The following is an 8,328-nucleotide window of genomic DNA, read 5'->3' on the forward strand; positions in this document are numbered from 1 at the left end:
AATCCTTTTTTTAATCCTTTTTTCATTCTAGTGCAATCACATTAAGCGCGTTATCCTTTGACACTCATAGCAAGATAGTCTGTTAGTGACTATGATCTCATTATTTTATTTTCTTTTTCTCGCACTTTGGCTCAAATAACAACTAAAGAGGGTTGTACCGTTGGGTTAAATGGTCGGGTGAGGGTCACCTAACTTAGAAGGAACAACATTTTTCATTAATTTGGTCAATCTTTTTCTTTTTTTTAAGCTTGAGATCGTACACTTATTTGCATCGACTTCTTGCGTAGTGTGTATTTAGGATGGTGTTGGCTGCTAGACAAACTACTTAACGAATATTAAAGGATAGAATTTAAGGCTAAGGCATGACAAGTACTCAAATCGATCTTATTCTTGGGAGATTTAAGGTGTTAAAACGATACCGATCTTGTAAAGTTTTTCCAAGTCTCTAAAATCCAACCTAAGTTTTATCTATAGCTTAGAATTTTCAAAAGATGTACTATATTTCTAAGTCAAGATTTTCGCAAAAGTTTGGTATGGCTTAAGAAAATGGGTGAATCAGTAAATAACGGAAACCACGCATAAAGACTCGACCGTGCAATGATATTTGACTCAACTAACACTTAAAAATTTAACAAAGGAAATGAAAATAGTTAAATCTACCTAGAAAGCGAGAAATAAAAGCGGTAAAACTTCCTCCCTCATACTTAAAACGAGCATTATCCCCAATGCAACGACATAAGGTTAGAAAGGAAGGTAGAACCTTGAAAATATGCTACTGGTGGCGTCTGCCACGTGTTCGTCCACGTCTACCATTTCCAGGATGGTGAGGTGGCGTACCCACATATGAGACATGGTCTTGGAGGTCCTCCACACATACTGTCAAAGTTGCCATCTCATCAATCAAACCCGACATATTATGTTCATTCCTGAAAGCATAATCATGTTGGTCGTGTTGTATCTGGCGAAGGATTTGTATCATCTCAGTTTACTGAGCTTCCATGTGTTGAATCTGTTGGTCGCACTGAGCGTTTAATTCGCTACATCGCATCATTTCAGCATAGATGTCATCAAGAGTGACAGGTGCCACATTTCTAGGTATGTGGCGGGCGCCACTAGCTGTGTGTGTGTGGCAGGCGCCACATGCTGTGTTAAGTGTGTTTGACCATGTAGTTTCATTTAACCACAGTTTGCATGTATTTTTATTGGACCATAATTTGGTGGTTGTTGAATAGTTAGGTGAAAGAAAGAAAAAAAACATAAAAGTGAAAATTAACTAGGATACGGTAGAATTAAATTAAAAATATGAAATCGGAAAAAAATGAGATAAGTAGAAATGAATTACATAATAGCTGAATGAGTTGCTAGATAAAATCGAAACAATTAAAAATTCTTAAACTGTAAAAATAAAAATAAAATCCTAATTAGAAAACATAGAAAAATCTAAAATTAATGTCAGACATGCGGTAAAATTCAGATATATTAGCCATTACGTCGACCGCCGGTAGGAGGAGCAAAAGAGTATAAATGTTGAGAAATGTGATCCAAATTCTCTATCACTACATCCATAAATTCGTGGAGGTCCACACGCAAAGTGCTTAACTCACCTCTCAGGTTAGCAATGTCAGTCTGGACAACATTGATGATAGCAGCGTGATCAGTAGGCTGCGCAGCAGGTATAATAGAGGCACATAAGTCAGCGTCAGAGAGATAGGAATCAAAGTGGTAATAGATTTGGGGTGTCTCTAGAGGAGAGGGTGGTGCATCTTGTGGTCCGTCCAAATCAAAGAGCTAATTGTTTATGTCATGTACACTAGTCTTATGGTTTGACAGGGTAAACAGGTGCACAACTTGATTGTTGATAAGAAATTCAAACACATCTGGGCCGAGGTTTCTAATAATACTAGTGTTGAAACATAACTGAATGTGCATGGGTCGTATTCCACCTAGAGGGTTAAGTCTAATAAGTGGTTGTCTCAGTCCAATAGCATTGGCAATCATGGTTACTAGGCATCCTATTAGGATTGGTTCATGGGTTGCTTGTGCCATACGATCAAAGTTGGCTATCATAAATGTAGCGCCATTAACAAGACGGGCTTGTGATGCACAATACATTATGAAGATCTCATCTTTGGACACGATGGTTATGTTTTCTTCTTTTCCAAATAGGGTGTGAGCTAGGATCTTATGAAAATAACAGATCGCAGGATTATGGATGTTCTCAGAATGCATGAGATTTGGCTCAGGGTGGTTGTCTCCGGTAATGCTTCCCCAAAAGTAGTTTAGTTCTAGGTCTGTGAGTAGTTCTTCCTGGGTGACGGTAAAGACATCAGGTCCATTTGGGCATCCTAGGAGTTCATCTATTTCTCTATGGTTATAGCGATACTCAATACCAAACAACCTAAAGGTGATAAGGCCTCTATTGAATCCAATACCATGGTTTGGCAAGTAAACAAGGGAGCTCAGGAATTCTAAGGTTAGCCTACGGTAAGAACTAAATCTTCTTTTGACAGCAAAATTATCCCAACCAATTTGGTTAAGTAGAAACATAACACTATCTCAGATACCTAACTTAGTCATGGTACGTCCATCGGGATAGATAGTTAGTGCCATCTCTCTCTGAGCTAAAGCTTCAAAGTGTCTCCTCTGACCTCTGCCTCTGAAAACGATATCCATATAGTCTACTTGTTGCATCGTGAAAGTTAGTAGCTAGCTAAATTTAAGTTAGCTTGGGAGTAAGTAGACAATATTGCTAAGTCAGTAATGGTTAATTATAAAGAAAAGTATCGAGTGACTTTATGAAAGAGAGAAAAACATGAGAAATAAGAAATAGTAATAAATAATAATAGAGAAGATAGAATTAATAATTCAAAATAAAATGTCTTTGTTTAATATCATAAGCTCGACAAAATTTAGCTAAAGATTAATTTTGGGAATGAGCGGGCAGCTCTGCAAGCTTTAGATTAGTGGAAAAATCTATGTTGTCAATGCTATGATAATGTTTCAAGCTTTGCCTGTTTACGATAAATGGTTCACTAAATTTTCCCTTTATTTCTATCGCTCCATTTGGAAAAACTTTGGTAATTTCAAAGGGACCGGACCACCTAGAACGAAGTTTGCCTGGAAAAAAGTCTAAGTCGAGAATTAAACAGAAGTACTATATCACCCTCATTAAACTCTTTCCTTGATATACGCTTGTCATGCCATTTTTAGTTCTTTCTTTATAGATCCGGGCATTCTCGTATGCGTCTAATCTAAGTTCTTCCAGTTCATGGATATCTAATATTCTCTTCTTGCATGCGGCAGTATAATTTAGATTAAGGGTCTTAACGGCCCAATATGCTTTATGCTCTAATTCTACCGGTAGATGACACGATTTTCTATAAACTAGCTTAAATGGTGTGGTTCCTATCGGGGTCTTATAAGCTGTCTTATACGCCCATAGAGCTTCGTGTAACTTTGAAGACCAATCTTTCCTAGAGGTGGCAACTGTTTTTTCTAAGATTTGCTTAATTTATCTATTCGAGATCTCTACTTGCCCACTTGTTTATGGGTGATAGGGTATTGCTATGCGGTGTCAGACTCCATATTTCAGTAATAGCTTTTCAAAGATCTTTGAAATGAAACGGGAACCACCATCACTGATGACAAGTCTCGGTACACCGAATCTAGGAAAAATTATATGCTTAAAGAGCCTCATTACTACTCGCGAGTCATTTGTTGGAGAGGCTACAACCTCAATCCATTTTGATATGTAATCAACATCAACGAGTATGTACTTGTTACCAAAAGAAGATGGGAATAGTCCCATGAAATCAATTCCCCACACGTCAAAGACTTCTACTTCTCAAATTCCTTTAAGCGGCATTTCATCGCGTCTAGAGATGTTGCCAGTGCGTTGGCACCGGTCACAATTTATGATCGTGATGTGGATATCTTTCCATAGAGTGGGCCAAAAGAGGCCAGCTTGTAAGATCTTAGCGCAAGTCTTTGAATTTCTTGCATGTCCTCTATAGGGAGCAGAATGACAATGAGAAATTATATTTTCTACTTCATCTTCGGGGACACATTGACGGAAGATACCATCGGCGCCTCTCTTGAAAAGCAGAGGCTCATCCCAATAATACTACTTAAGATCATGGAAGAATTTCTTCTTTTGTTGGTAAGTTAAGTCGAGTGGAAGCACTCCAACTACTAAGTAGTTGACGAAGTCAACATACCATGGCAATGTGGTTTTAGTATAAATTTCTTCCACAACTTCATTTGTTTCGGTATCATTATAAGTTAATGAGCATTCAACTGTATTATTTTCCAACTGGGCTATGAGTCGTTCATAAGGGAAATCATCATTGATAGGCACTCGTTCAGGCTCAATGCCTTCCATCCTTGACAAGTGATCAACTACGACATTTCAGTATCTTTCTTATCTTTGATTTCTAAATCAAACTCTTGTAGGAGTAAAATACACCTTAGAAGTCTTGGTTTGGCGTCCTTTTTACTTAATAGGTACATAATCGCGGCATGATCGGTATAGATGATTACTTTTGCTCCTACTAGGTAAGAACGAAATTTATCCAAAGCGAACACGACAGTTAAAAGTTCCTTTTCCGTGGTGGCGTAGTTCATTTGCGCAGGACCTAAGGTTCTACTTGCGTAATATATTGTATGAAGTTTCTTATCCTTTCTTTTTCCTAAGACTGCGCCTATGGCATAATCACTAGTGTCACACATGATTTCAAACGGTAATCTCCAATCAGGTGGTTGCATTATAAGTGCGATGATGAGAGCTGTTTTTAATTGTTCAAACACTTTTAAGCATTTGTCGTCAAAGATGAATTCAACATCTTTCATTAATAGTCCAGTTAGTGGTTTGGTGATTTTGGAGAAATCTTTAATGAATTGTCGGTAGAAACCTGCGTGTCCTAAGAAACTGCATTTTTCTTTTACGGTTTTCAGAGGTTGAAGGTTTTCTATAACTTCTATTTTAGCTTTGTCAACTTCAATCCCCTTAATAGACACTATGTGTCCAAGTACGATTCCTTGTCGGACCATGAAATGGAATTTTTCCCAATTTAACATGAGATTCACTTTTACGCATCTTTCAAGTACCATTTCTAGGTTTGATAAACATCCTTCAAAACTCTGCCCACAAACAGAGAAATCGTCCATAAATACTTCCAAGATATCATCCATAAAATCAGCGAAAATTGACATTGACTATCGGATATCAGGTATATAATCCCTGCTTCTAATAGCTTTTGCACTTCTCTCTTTACTACATCACTAAGAACTGGATTTATCCTTCTTTGATATTCTCTAGAGGTCTTACTGTCTTCCTCTAACATAATGCGATACATACATATGGAAGGACTTATTCCTTTTAGATCTGAGATATTATAGCCTAAAGTAGTTGGATATTTTCTTAAAACATGTAGGAGTTTCTCGATTTCTATTTGTCCTAAGTCTGCATTAACTATTACAGGTCGCTCGAGTTCAATGTCTAGGAATTCGTACCTTAAATTTTTGGGTAGTGTTTTAAGTTATAATGTTGGTTTCTTCGGGGAAGGCATATGATTGGGTGTAACTGCTAGACATTCACTTAAACTCTCATCTTGGTATTCCTCATGCCAATTTTCATCTTCAAAAATAAGAGGCATTGGAATTTTCAATATTTTGGAGTATGAAGTTTGTTCATTCTCCATTTCTCGTACACATTCGTCAATGACATCTAGCAGACAACATGTATCTTCTATAACTGGTGCCTTTAAGAATTGCGTCAAAATAAATTCGACTTTTTCTTCACCAACTTCAAAGGTTAGATAGCCTTTCTTTACATCTATAATGGCTCCGGCAGTAGCTAAGAATGGTCTTCCTAATATGATAGGAATATTGGAATCCTCCTTTATGTCAATGATTATGAAATCAGTAGGAATATAGAATTAACCTATGCGTACGGGAACGTTTTCTAGCATACCTACGGGAAATTTAGCAGAACGATCCGCAAGTTGTACGGAGATCCTGGTTGGTCTCAACTCTCCCATTTTAAGCCTTTTACATATGGACAAGGGCATTAAGCTAATATTGGATCCTAAGTCGCATAGAGCTTTGTCTATGACAAACTTTCCGATTACACAGGGTATGGAGAAACTCCCTGGGTCTTTCAGCTTATGAGGCATATTGTTTTGAATTATAGCGCTACATTCAGCAGTAAGTGTAACGGCTTCATTATCCTCGATCTTCTTCTTGTTAGATAGGATTTCCTTAAGAAACTTAGTGTATGAGGGCATTTGAGTGATAGCTTCTGTAAAAGGTATTGTGATATTCAATTGTTTCAGAAGCTCTACAAATTTCTTGAATTGCCTTACACTTTTGGATTTAGCAAATCTTTGAGGATACAGGATAGGAGGTTTATACGGTGGTGGAGGCACATATGGTTCTTCTTTCTTTACGGCCTCTTCGCTTTTATTTTCCTTTAGTTCATATTCCTTCTCATTTATTTTACCAGGGTCTTGGTGCATGGCTGGATTTTGAATTCTAGGGTCGGTTGGTCTCTCTAATTCTGTCCCACTTTGTAGTATAATAGCATTTGCATGACCTTTCGGGTTTTGTTATGGTTGTCTAGGAAATGTACCTGCAGGGGCAGCAGTAGGTGCTTGTTGTTGTGCCACTTGTGAAATTTGTGTTTCTAACATTTTGTTATGGGTGGCTAAAGTGTCTACTTTGTTCGATAATTGCTTAATTTGCTCACTAGTGTGTATGTTTTGATTTAGGAAATCCTTATTTGTTTGGGCTTGGGTAGCTATGAAGTTTTCCATCATTATTTCAAGGTTTGACTTCCTATGAGCATTTGGAGCAGTTGTGGTAGCCTTTTGATATCCTGGTGGTACAACATGTGCTTGGTTAGGTGCATACAATGCGTTATTATTTTTGTATGAAAAGTTCGGATGGTTCTTCCAACCTGGGTTATAGGTGTTTGAGTAAGGGTTTCCTTGCGCATAATTCACTTGGTCTGTGGAGATTCCTGTCAAAAGTTGACATTCAGGGGCAGCATGCCCAGGAACTCCACATATCTCGCAGTTCGGTGCTACGGCAGCCACGGTGGCTGCAGGTGTTATGGTCAGGTTTTTTATCTTTTGAGTGAGAGCATCAACCTTAGTATTGACATGGTCAAGACTGCTTATTTCGTACATACCGCCTTTCGTTGGAGGTTTCTCTATGGAGGTTCTTTCACTTCCCCACTGGTAGTGATTTTGGGTCATACTTTCGATAAGTTGATAAGCCTTATTGTAGGGTTTATCCATCAGTGCACCACTTGCGACGGCGTCTATTGTCAATCTTGTGTTGTACAAGAGACCATTATAAAAGGTATGGATGATCAACCACTCTTCTAGAGTGTGATGTGGACAGAGCCTCATCATGTCCTTGTATCTCTCCCATGCTTCGAAAAGAGATTCGTTATCTTTTTGTTTAAACCCATTTATTTGGGCTCTTAGCATAACCGTCTTACTAGGTGGGAAATATCGTGCTAAGAAAACTTTCTTCAACTCGTTCCACGTAGTGACAGAGTTGGATGGTAGAGACTGGAGCCAAGCTCTAGCTCTATCTCTTAATGAGAAGGGAAAAAGACGTTGTCTTATTGCTTCGGGCTGACACCATTTGCTTTCACTATGTCGACGTATTGCAAAAACACTGACAAATGTAGGTTCGGGTCCTCCGTGGGACTATCGGAAAATTGGTTCTGTTGTACGACTGACAACAACGAAGGTTTTAGCTCGAAATTATTTGCCTCGATGGTAGGGGCAGCGACGCTGTTATGTGGTTCATCTTGCGAAGGGATGACATAGTACTTGAGAGAACGGTTTTGCGATCCTTCAACCATCTTTGTACTTAATACGGTATTCGTGTATCCGGCGTTCTAATCTTAGATAACGCTCTGGTTCATTGATTTGTAGCTTTAATTTCTCACCTTGAGAGAGAGTACTTGACATACAATCGACAAATTAAAAAGGGAAATCGTTTTGTTTGCCTTAGTTTATAATGCGCAACACTGGAGTTACGATATCGACTAAATTAGTCCCTGGAAACGGTGCCAAAAACTTGATTGCGACTTAGTATGTCTATAGGATTCGTGACTGCAAGTACATAGTCGTATCGCGTAGTGTTAAAGATTATTGAACCTAAAGGACTAATAATCGAACTTACCGTTATCTAGTGTTACTACGTAAATCTAAGGATGATGATTTCTCTAGGGGTTAAGGGACAATGAGAAATAAATATTAATGAAAACTGAACTTTAATAGAAATATTTAATAGCGGTATATCGGTATCTAA

At 38.1% G+C, this 8,328-nt stretch overlaps 1 non-coding gene across 1 annotated transcript; it reads left to right on the top strand.

Moving 5' to 3' along the window:
* The first annotated feature begins 7,386 nt into the window (after positions 1-7,386).
* On the top strand, positions 7,387-7,493 carry LOC127133465 (small nucleolar RNA R71). The gene has a single exon (XR_007807436.1). It is a non-coding gene; the product is annotated as a small nucleolar RNA R71 (small nucleolar RNA).
* Positions 7,494-8,328: the final 835 nt, after the last annotated feature.

This window comes from Lathyrus oleraceus, chromosome 3 (genome assembly GCF_024323335.1).
Source record: "Lathyrus oleraceus cultivar Zhongwan6 chromosome 3, CAAS_Psat_ZW6_1.0, whole genome shotgun sequence".
In the NCBI taxonomy this organism is placed as follows: domain Eukaryota; kingdom Viridiplantae; phylum Streptophyta; class Magnoliopsida; order Fabales; family Fabaceae; genus Lathyrus; species Lathyrus oleraceus.